Below are 10000 nucleotides of genomic sequence, written 5' to 3'. Positions count from 1 at the left end.
ACGAAGTCGGAGCCCGGTTTGCCCCGGGTGCGCACCTCGCGTGCACCTTGGCGCGGTGGGCACCATGGCGTGCACGAAGTCGGAGCCCGGTTTGCCCCGGGTGCGCACCCCGCATGCACCTTCGCCGGGGTGGGCACCTCGGCTGGGTTGCGCGCCCTGGTGCGCACCAAGGAGCGCTCCGAAGTGTGCTCCAAGGTGCGGCGTGCACGAAGTCGGAGCCCGGTTTGCCCCGGGTGCGCACCTCGCGTGCACCTTCGCCGCGGTGGGCACCTTGGCTGGGTTGGGCACCATTGAGCGCTCCGAAGTGTGCTCCAAGGTGCGCACCATGGCCCTCCAAGGTGCGCAGCATGGCGTGCACGAAGTCGGAGCCCGGTTTGCCCCGGGTGCGCACCTCGCGTGCACCTTCGCCAGGGTGGGCACCTCGGTGCGCACACCTTCTCAATGTTTTCTTGCCTTTTCTGGAAATTGGTGAAGGCAGCGCATCAAAGGTGCGCACCTCGGTGTGCTCCGAGGTGCGAACCCGAGAGCGCTCCGAGGTGCCCACGAAGTCGAAAGTCGGGTTAATTGCATTGTTTTCCCCGGGTGCGCTCCGAGGTGCGCAACATCGGTGCGCACCAAGGAGGGCTCCGAAGTGTGCTCCAAGGTGCGCACGATTCGGAGCTCGGTTTGCCCGGGGTGCGCACACCTTGGCTGGGTTGCGCACCCTTTGTGCGCTCCAAGGTGCGCACGAAGTCGGAGCTCGGTTTGCCCCGGGTGCGCACCTTCGCCAGGGTGCGCACCTTGATGCGCACGCCTTGGCTGGGCTGCGCACCTTGGTGGGCGCCATGGTGCGCACCTTTCGTGCGCTCCAAGGTGCGCACGAAGTCGGAGCTCGGTTTGCCCCGGGTGCGCACCTTGGTGGGCGCCATGGTGCACTCCGAGGTGCCCAAGATTGGTGCGCACCAAGGAGCGCTCCGAAGTGCGCTCCAAGGTGCGCAGGTGCGCGCGAAGTCGAAAGTTGGGTTAATTGTCCGGTTTGCCTCGGGTGCGCACCTTGCGTGCACCTTCGCCAGGGTGGGCGCCTTGGTGCGCACACCTTGGCTGGGCTGCGCACCCGGGCGCGCACACCTTGGCACCCGCGTTTCCTTCATTTTAAATTTTTTTTTTTTACAATCTCTCAAGTGGGAAATTCTATAATCTCAACTTTTTTTGCCTTTTCAGGAAACTTTTGAATGGAGCGCATCATTGGTGCGCTCCGAAGTGTGCTCCAAGGTGCGCACCTCTGGTGTGCTCCAAAGCTCTCTCCAGCTGCGTGCACCTGCCCCGGCCGCGCACCCGGCCCCGCCCAGCTTCGCTCACCTGTCCCGGGCGTCTGGTGCGGAACCTTAGAGTAAGAAACATCACCGTGCACCTTGGCCAACGTGCGCGACTCGACCGAGCGCGCACTGGCCGAGGTGCACACCGATTTCACCTGGGTGCGCGCGCAGCACCTCGGGCGCACCGGGGTGCGCGCACAACGCCCGGGTTGCACCGTGGCCTGTGTGCTCGGGGCGCCTCAGGTGCGCGCTCGGTGTCGCCCCCGCGCGCGCGGTAGTGCGGGCAGCGCACCCCGGCCCGGCCCGGCCCCGACGAGAACGCAAACGGGCAAAAGGTTTATTCAAATAGCATTGCGACGCCCGGCGAAAAACTAAAAAAGGGTGCAACACCGGGACTTCCCGGGAGGTCACCCATCCCAGTACTACTCCGGCCCAAGCGCGCTTAACTGCGGAGTTCTGATGGGATCCGGTGCACTAACGCTGGTATGATCGCACCCGTTATGAGCTTGTCGCAGTGTGTACTTAGCAAACCGCGACCCACGTGCGAATCCACCCCGGCCACCCACCCCCGTCGAGGTGCACACCCTCCCTCGCGAAGTGCGCCCCGTTCGCCAAGTGTGAGCCCTGCCCGGGTGCGCGCACCTTGCTAGGGCGTCGGGTGTGCACCCGGCCCGGCCTACGTGCGTGCACCTGGACGGGGCGTCGTGTGCGTGCAGTGTCCCGTCTGCAACGCGGTGCCCACACACCACCTCGGGCGCAACGACCTGCGCTCACATGTGGGCCGAGTGCACCTTGGTGCATGTTCGGGGCGCCTCGGGTGCACGCTCGATCTTGCCCCGGTGCACCAAGGCGCTCGGTTTGCCCCGGGTGCGCACTTGGTGCAAGGTGGGCACCCAAAATAGGGATCAAGCACCAAAACACAAGTTTCGGGATGCAAAATGGGACCCAAGGACCACAAATGCGTTCCAAGACCCATGATGGGTCCACGAGAACAAAAATGTGTTCCGAGACTTAATAAACAAATATTGGGTTTTAGGAGAAGAAACATGCTCTGATGCCCAAAACGAGAATCGACCCCGAAAAGGCCACAGGCCAAAAGTGGGATGCGAGACAAAAAAAAATGGGACCCGAGGACCAAAATTGGGTTCCCAGGTCGAAGACAGGGCAACCGGACAAGAAACGACCTCTAAGGCTCGAAATGAGTCCCGACGACTAAAACTTGACAAGAAGCACCCATCAGGCACCCAACTCGACACCCATGGGATGCCGACCCACCCGGGCTTCCACCTAGCACACCTTGGCACCCACCCACCCTCGCACCCAACCTCGCACCCAACTTAGCACCTTTGAACCCACATTGGCACTCACCCTGACCCTGGCACCTTGGAACCCACATTGGCACTCACCTTGACCCTGGCACCCACCTTTGCACTCACCTTGGGACCCACCCTGGCTCCCACCTCGGCACCCACCCAGACACCCACCTTGGTTCCTTGGCACCCACCTTGGATCCTTGGCACCCACCCCGACACCCACCTTGGCACGCAACTTGGCTACTTGCCACCCACCTTGGCTCCTTGACGCCCACCCCGACAACCACCCCGTGACCTACCCTGGCTAGGGTTGGTGCACACCCACCCTGGTGCCCACCTTGGCACCCACCCCATGACCCACCTTGGCACGCACCTTAGTACCCACCCCGTTACCCACCCTAGGACCCACCCCGTGACCCACCTTGGCCAGGGTGGGTGCCTTGGTGCGCACAACTTGCCTGGGCTGCACACCAGGGCGGGCTCAAGATGGCACCCGCGTTCCGTTTTTTTCACTATCTTTCAAAACGGAAATTTTAAAATCTCGTTTTTTTTTTTTTTTTGCCTTTTCTGGAAATTAGTGAAGGCAGCGCATCAAAGGTGCGCAATGCTGGTGCGAACCCGGGAGCGCTCCGATGTGTGCTCCAAGGTGCGGCGTGCACGAAGTCCGAGCCCGGCTTGCCCCGGGTGCGCACCTCGCGTGCACCTTCGCCGGGGTGAGCACCTTGGCTGGGTTGCGCGCCCTGGTGCGCACCAAGGAGCGCTCTGAAGTGTGCTCCAAGGTGCGGCGTGCACGAAGTCGGAGCTCGGTTTGCCCCGGGTGTGCACCTCGGGTGCGCACCTCGCGTGCACCTTCGCTGCGGTGGGCACCTTGGCTGGGTTGCGCGCCTTGGTGGGCACCATGCAGTGCACGAAGTCGGAGCCCGGTTTGCCCCGGGCGCGCACCTCCGCCAGGGTGGGCACCTTGGTGCGCACAACTTGCCTGGGCTGCGCACCAGGAAGGGCTCAAGATGGCACCCGCGTTCCGTTTTTTTCACTATCTTTCAGAACGGAAATTTTAAAATATCGTTTTTTTTTGCCTTTTCTGGAAATTAGTGAAGGCAGCGCATCAAAGGTGCGCAACGCTGGTGCGAACCTGGGAGCGCTCCGATGTGTGCTCCAAGGTGCGGCGTGCACGAAGTCGGAGCCCGGTTTGCCCCGGGTGCGCCCTGGTGGGCACCATGGTGCGCACCAAGGAGCGCTCCGAAGTGTGCTCCAAGGTGCGGCCTGCACGAAGTCGGAGCCCGGTTTGCCCCGGGTGTGCACCGCGGGTGGGCACCTTGGTGCGCATGCCTTGCCTGGGCTGCGCACCAGGGCGGGCTCAAGATGGCACCCGCGTTCCGTTTTTTTCACTATCTTTCAAAACGGAAATTTTAAAATCTCATTTTTATTTGCCTTTTCTGGAAATTAGTGAAGGCAGCGCATCAAAGGTGCGCACCTCGCTGCCCACCACGGTGCGCAACGCCGGTGGGCACCCGGGAGTGCTTCGAAGTGTGCTCCAAGGTGCTGCGTGCACGTTGTCGGAGCCCGGTTTGCCCCGGGTGCGCACCTCGCGTGCACCTTCGTCGGGGTGGGCACCTTGGCTGGGTTTGCCCCGGCTGCGCTCCGAAGCGGGGTTATTGGAGCGCCGCCTCTTTTTTTGTCGGAGCGTTTGGTGGGGTTTCTCGCATTGGCTCTTCCCAGGCCCGGTTGCCACCCTGGCGCGCACGAAGTCGGAAGTAGGGTTAATTGCCCGGGTGCGCACCTTTGCCAGGGTGGGCACCTTACCTGGGCTGTGCACCCGGGCGGGCTCAAGATGGCACCCGCGTTCCGTTTTTTTCACTATCTTTCAAAACGGAAATTTTAAAATCTCCTCTTTTTTTTGCCTTTTCTGGAAATTAGTGAAGGCAGCGCATCAAAGGTGCGCACCTCGCTGCCCACCTTGGTGTGCTCTGAGGTGCGCACCCGGGAGCGCTACGAAGTGTGCTCCAAGGTGCGGCGTGCACGTTGTCGGAGCCCGGTTTGCCCCGGGTGCGCACCTCGCCTGCACCTTGGCCGGGGTGGGCACCCTGGCTGGGTTTGCCCAGGGTGCGCTCCGAAGCGGGGTTACTGGAGCGCCCCCTCTTTTTTTGTCAGAGCGTTTGGTGGGGTTTCTCGCATTGGCTCTTCCCAGGCCCGGTTGTTGGGTGCGCTCCCACCCTGGCGCGCGCGAAGTTGGAAGTTGGGTTAATTGCCCGGGCGCGCACCTTCGCCAGGGTGGGCACCTTGGTGCGCACACCTTGGCTGGGCTGCGCACCAGGGCGGGCTCAAGATGGCACCAGCATTCCCTTTTTCTCACTATCTTTCAAAACGGAAATTTTAAAATCTCGTTTTCTTTTGCCTTTTATGGAAATTAGTGAAGGCATCGCATCAAAGGTGCGCACCTCGCTGCCCACCTTGGTGTGCTCCGAGGTGCCCACCACGGTGCGCTCCGAGGTGCCCACCACGGTGCGCAACGCCGGTGCGAACCCGGGAGCGCCCCGATGTGTGCTCCAAGGTGCGGCGTGCACGAAGCCGGACCCCGGTTTGCCCCGGGTGCGCACCTCGCGTGCACCTTGGTGCGCACACCTTGGCTGGGTTGCGCGGCCTGGTGGGCACCATGGTGCGCACCAAGGAGCGCTCCGAAGTGTGCTCCAAGGTGCGGCGTGCACGAAGTCCTAGCCCGGTTTGCCCCGGGTGCGCACCTTCGCCGCGGTGGGCACCATGGCGTGCACGAAGTCGGAGCCCGGTTTGCCCCGGGTGCGCACCTCGCGTGCACCTTCGCCGGGGTGGGCACCTCGGCTGGGTTGCGCGCCCTGGTGCGCACCAAGGAGCGCTCCGAAGTGTGCTCCAAGGTGCGGCGTGCACGAAGTCGGAGCCCGGTTTGCCCCGGGTGCGCACCTTCGCCGCGGTGGGCACCCTGGTGCGCACCATGGCGTGCACGAAGTCGGAGCCCGGTTTGCCCCGGGTGCGCACCTCGCGTGCACCTTCGGCGGGGTTGCGCGCCCTGGTGCGCACCAAGGAGCGCTCCGAAGTGTGCTCCAAGGTGCGGCGTGCACGAAGTCGGAGCCCGGTTTGCCCCGGGTGCGCACCTCGCGTGCACCTTCGGCGGGGTTGCGCGCCCTGGTGGGCACCATGGTGCGCACCAAGGAGCGCTCCGAAGTGTGCTCCAAGGTGCGGCGTGCACGAAGTCGGAGCCCGGTTTGCCCCGGGTGCGCACCTCGCGTGCACCTTCGCCGCGGTGGGCACCATGGCGTGCACGAAGTCGGAGCCCGGTTTGCCCCGGGTGCGCACCTCGCGTGCACCTTCGCCGGGGTGGGCACCTCGGCTGGGTTGCGCGCCCTGGTGCGCACCAAGGAGCGCTCCGAAGTGTGCTCCAAGGTGCGGCGTGCACGAAGTCGGAGCCCGGTTTGCCCCGGGTGCGCACCTCGCGTGCACCTTCGCCGCGGTGGGCACCATGGCGTGCACGAAGTCGGAGCCCGGTTTGCCTCGGGTGCGCACCCCGCGTGCACCTTCGCCGGGGTGGGCACCTCGGCTGGGTTGCGCGCCCTGGTGCGCACCAAGGAGCGCTCCGAAGTGTGCTCCAAGGTGCGGCGTGCACGAAGTCGGAGCCCGGTTTGCCCCGGGTGCGCACCTCGCGTGCACCTTCGCCGCGGTGGGCACCTTGGCTGGGTTGGGCACCATTGAGCGCTCCGAAGTGTGCTCCAAGGTGCGCACCATGGCCCTCCAAGGTGCGCAGCATGGCGTGCACGAAGTCGGAGCCCGGTTTGCCCCGGGTGCGCACCTCGCGTGCACCTTCGCCAGGGTGGGCACCTCGGTGCGCACACCTTCTCAATGTTTTCTTGCCTTTTCTGGAAATTGGTGAAGGCAGCGCATCAAAGGTGCGCACCTCGGTGTGCTCCGAGGTGCGAACCCGAGAGCGCTCTGAGGTGCCCACGAAGTCGAAAGTCGGGTTAATTGCATTGTTTTCCCCGGGTGCGCTCCGAGGTGCGCAACATCGGTGCGCACCAAGGAGGGCTCCGAAGTGTGCTCCAAGGTGCGCACGATTCGGAGCTCGGTTTGCCCGGGGTGCGCACACCTTGGCTGGGTTGCGCACCCTTTGTGCGCTCCAAGGTGCGCACGAAGTCGGAGCTCGGTTTGCCCCGGGTGCGCACCTTCGCCAGGGTGCGCACCTTGATGCGCACGCCTTGGCTGGGCTGCGCACCTTGGTGGGCGCCATGGTGCTCACCTTTCGTGCGCTCCAAGGTGCGCACGAAGTCGGAGCTCGGTTTGCCCCGGGTGCGCACCTTGGTGGGCGCCATGGTGCACTCCGAGGTGCCCAAGATTGGTGCGCACCAAGGAGCGCTCCGAAGTGCGCTCCAAGGTGCGCAGGTGCGCGCGAAGTCGAAAGTTGGGTTAATTGTCCGGTTTGCCTCGGGTGCGCACCTTGCGTGCACCTTCGCCAGGGTGGGCGCCTTGGTGCGCACACCTTGGCTGGGCTGCGCACCCGGGCGCGCACACCTTGGCACCCGCGTTTCCTTCATTTTAAATTTTTTTTTTTTACAATCTCTCAAGTGGGAAATTCTATAATCTCAACTTTTTTTGCCTTTTCAGGAAACTTTTGAATGGAGCGCATCATTGGTGCGCTCCGAAGTGTGCTCCAAGGTGCGCACCTCTGGTGTGCTCCAAAGCTCTCTCCAGCTGCGTGCACCTGCCCCGGCCGCGCACCCGGCCCCGCCCAGCTTCGCTCACCTGTCCCGGGCGTCTGGTGCGGAACCTTAGAGTAAGAAACATCACCGTGCACCTTGGCCAACGTGCGCGACTCGACCGAGCGCGCACTGGCCGAGGTGCACACCGATTTCACCTGGGTGCGCGCGCAGCACCTCGGGCGCACCGGGGTGCGCGCACAACGCCCGGGTTGCACCGTGGCCTGTGTGCTCGGGGCGCCTCGGGTGCGCGCTCGGTGTCGCCCCCGCGCGCGCGGTAGTGCGGGCAGCGCACCCCGGCCCGGCCCGGCCCCGACGAGAACGCAAACGGGCAAAAGGTTTATTCAAATAGCATTGCGACGCCCGGCGAAAAACTAAGAAAGGGTGCAACACCGGGACTTCCCGGGAGGTCACCCATCCTAGTACTACTCCGGCCCAAGCGCGCTTAACTGCGGAGTTCTGATGGGATCCGGTGCACTAACGCTGGTATGATCGCACCCGTTATGAGCTTGTCGCAGTGTGTACTTAGCAAACCGCGACCCACGTGCGAATCCACCCCGGCCACCCACCCCCGTCGAGGTGCACACCCTCCCTCGCGAAGTGCGCCCCGTTCGCCAAGTGTGAGCCCTGCCCGGGTGCGCGCACCTTGCTAGGGCGTCGGGTGTGCACCCGGCCCGGCCTACGTGCGTGCACCTGGACGGGGCGTCGTGTGCGTGCAGTGTCCCGTCTGCAACGCGGTGCCCACACACCACCTCGGGCGCAACGACCTGCGCTCACATGTGGGCCGAGTGCACCTTGGTGCATGTTCGGGGCGCCTCGGGTGCACGCTCGATCTTGCCCCGGTGCACCAAGGCGCTCGGTTTGCCCCGGGTGCGCACTTGGTGCAAGGTGGGCACCCAAAATAGGGATCAAGCACCAAAACACAAGTTTCGGGATGCAAAATGGGACCCAAGGACCACAAATGCGTTCCAAGACCCATGATGGGTCCACGAGAACAAAAATGTGTTCCGAGACTTAATAAACAAATATTGGGTTTTAGGAGAAGAAACATGCTCTGATGCCCAAAACGAGAATCGACCCCGAAAAGGCCACAGGCCAAAAGTGGGATGCGAGACAAAAAAAAATGGGACCCGAGGACCAAAATTGGGTTCCCAGGTCGAAGACAGGGCAACCGGACAAGAAACGACCTCTAAGGCTCGAAATGAGTCCCGACGACTAAAACTTGACAAGAAGCACCCATCAGGCACCCAACTCGACACCCATGGGATGCCGACCCACCCGGGCTTCCACCTAGCACACCTTGGCACCCACCCACCCTCGCACCCAACCTCGCACCCAACTTAGCACCTTTGAACCCACATTGGCACTCACCCTGACCCTGGCACCTTGGAACCCACATTGGCACTCACCTTGACCCTGGCACCCACCTTTGCACTCACCTTGGGACCCACCCTGGCTCCCACCTCGGCACCCACCCAGACACCCACCTTGGTTCCTTGGCACCCACCTTGGATCCTTGGCACCCACCCCGACACCCACCTTGGCACGCAACTTGGCTACTTGCCACCCACCTTGGCTCCTTGACGCCCACCCCGACAACCACCCCGTGACCTACCCTGGCTAGGGTTGGTGCACACCCACCCTGGTGCCCACCTTGGCACCCACCCCATGACCCACCTTGGCACGCACCTTAGTACCCACCCTGTTACCCACCCTAGGACCCACCCCGTGACCCACCTTGGCCAGGGTGGGTGCACCCACCCTGGTGCCCACCTTGGCACCCACCCATCCTAGCACCCAGCCTGTGACCGGGCTTGGAACCCAACCTTGCACCCGTCTTGGCCAGTGTGGGTGCGCACCCATCCTGGCACCCACGTTGTGACACACCCTTTAACCCACGCACCCTAGCAGCCACGTTGGCACCCACCTTGGAACACAACCTAGCAACTTGGCACCCACCCCGTGACCCACCTTGGCATCCACCATAGCAGTCGCCCACTTGGCACCCACCTTGGAACCCAAGTTGGCACCCACCTCGGCACCCACCTTGACACTTGTGGACCCACCTTGCCACTCACCCTAGCATCGACCCATCCTAGCACCCACCCTGGCACCTTTGCACCCTAGCACTCACCCATCCTAGCACCTAACCTGTGACCCACCTTGACACTCACCCTCGCACCCACCTTGGAACCCAACCTAGCACCCACCCACCCTGACACCAACCCTAGCACCTACCCACCCTTGCACCCACCCTGTGACCCATCTTGGCACCCACCCATCCTACCACTCAACCTATCACCCACCTTCTCACCCACCTTGGCATCCACCTTAGCACCCACCCACACTGGCACCTTGGCACCCACCTCGGGCAAGGTGGGTGCACACCCACCCTGACACCCAATTTAGAACCAACCGAGCATGTTACCCACCTTGGCACCCACATTGCAGCCCACCCTAGTACCCACCCTATGACCCACATTGGCATCCACACCCTAGCACCCAGGCACCTCGACACCCGCCTTGACACGCACCCTAGCACTAAACCTGTGACCCACCTTGGAACTCACCCTAGAACCCACCCACCCTGTGAACCACCTTGGCATCCACCTTAGCACCCACCCACCTTGGCACCCACTCTAGCACTCACCCATCCTAACACCCAACTTGTTAC

At 63.2% G+C, this 10000-nt stretch overlaps 2 non-coding genes across 2 annotated transcripts; both read right to left on the bottom strand.

Moving 5' to 3' along the window:
* Positions 1-1673: 1673 nt before the first annotated feature.
* Positions 1674-1792, bottom strand: LOC131867377 (5S ribosomal RNA). The gene has a single exon (XR_009365935.1). It is a non-coding gene; the product is annotated as a 5S ribosomal RNA (ribosomal RNA).
* Positions 1793-7707: 5915 nt separating this feature from the next.
* LOC131867381 (5S ribosomal RNA) lies at positions 7708-7826 on the bottom strand. The gene has a single exon (XR_009365939.1). It is a non-coding gene; the product is annotated as a 5S ribosomal RNA (ribosomal RNA).
* Between the last annotated feature and the right edge of the window lie 2174 nt (positions 7827-10000).

The sequence above is a fragment of the Cryptomeria japonica genome, unplaced genomic scaffold (genome assembly GCF_030272615.1).
Source record: "Cryptomeria japonica unplaced genomic scaffold, Sugi_1.0 HiC_scaffold_169, whole genome shotgun sequence".
Lineage (NCBI taxonomy): Eukaryota > Viridiplantae > Streptophyta > Pinopsida > Cupressales > Cupressaceae > Cryptomeria > Cryptomeria japonica.
This window is presented reverse-complemented; position numbering and strand designations above follow the sequence as displayed.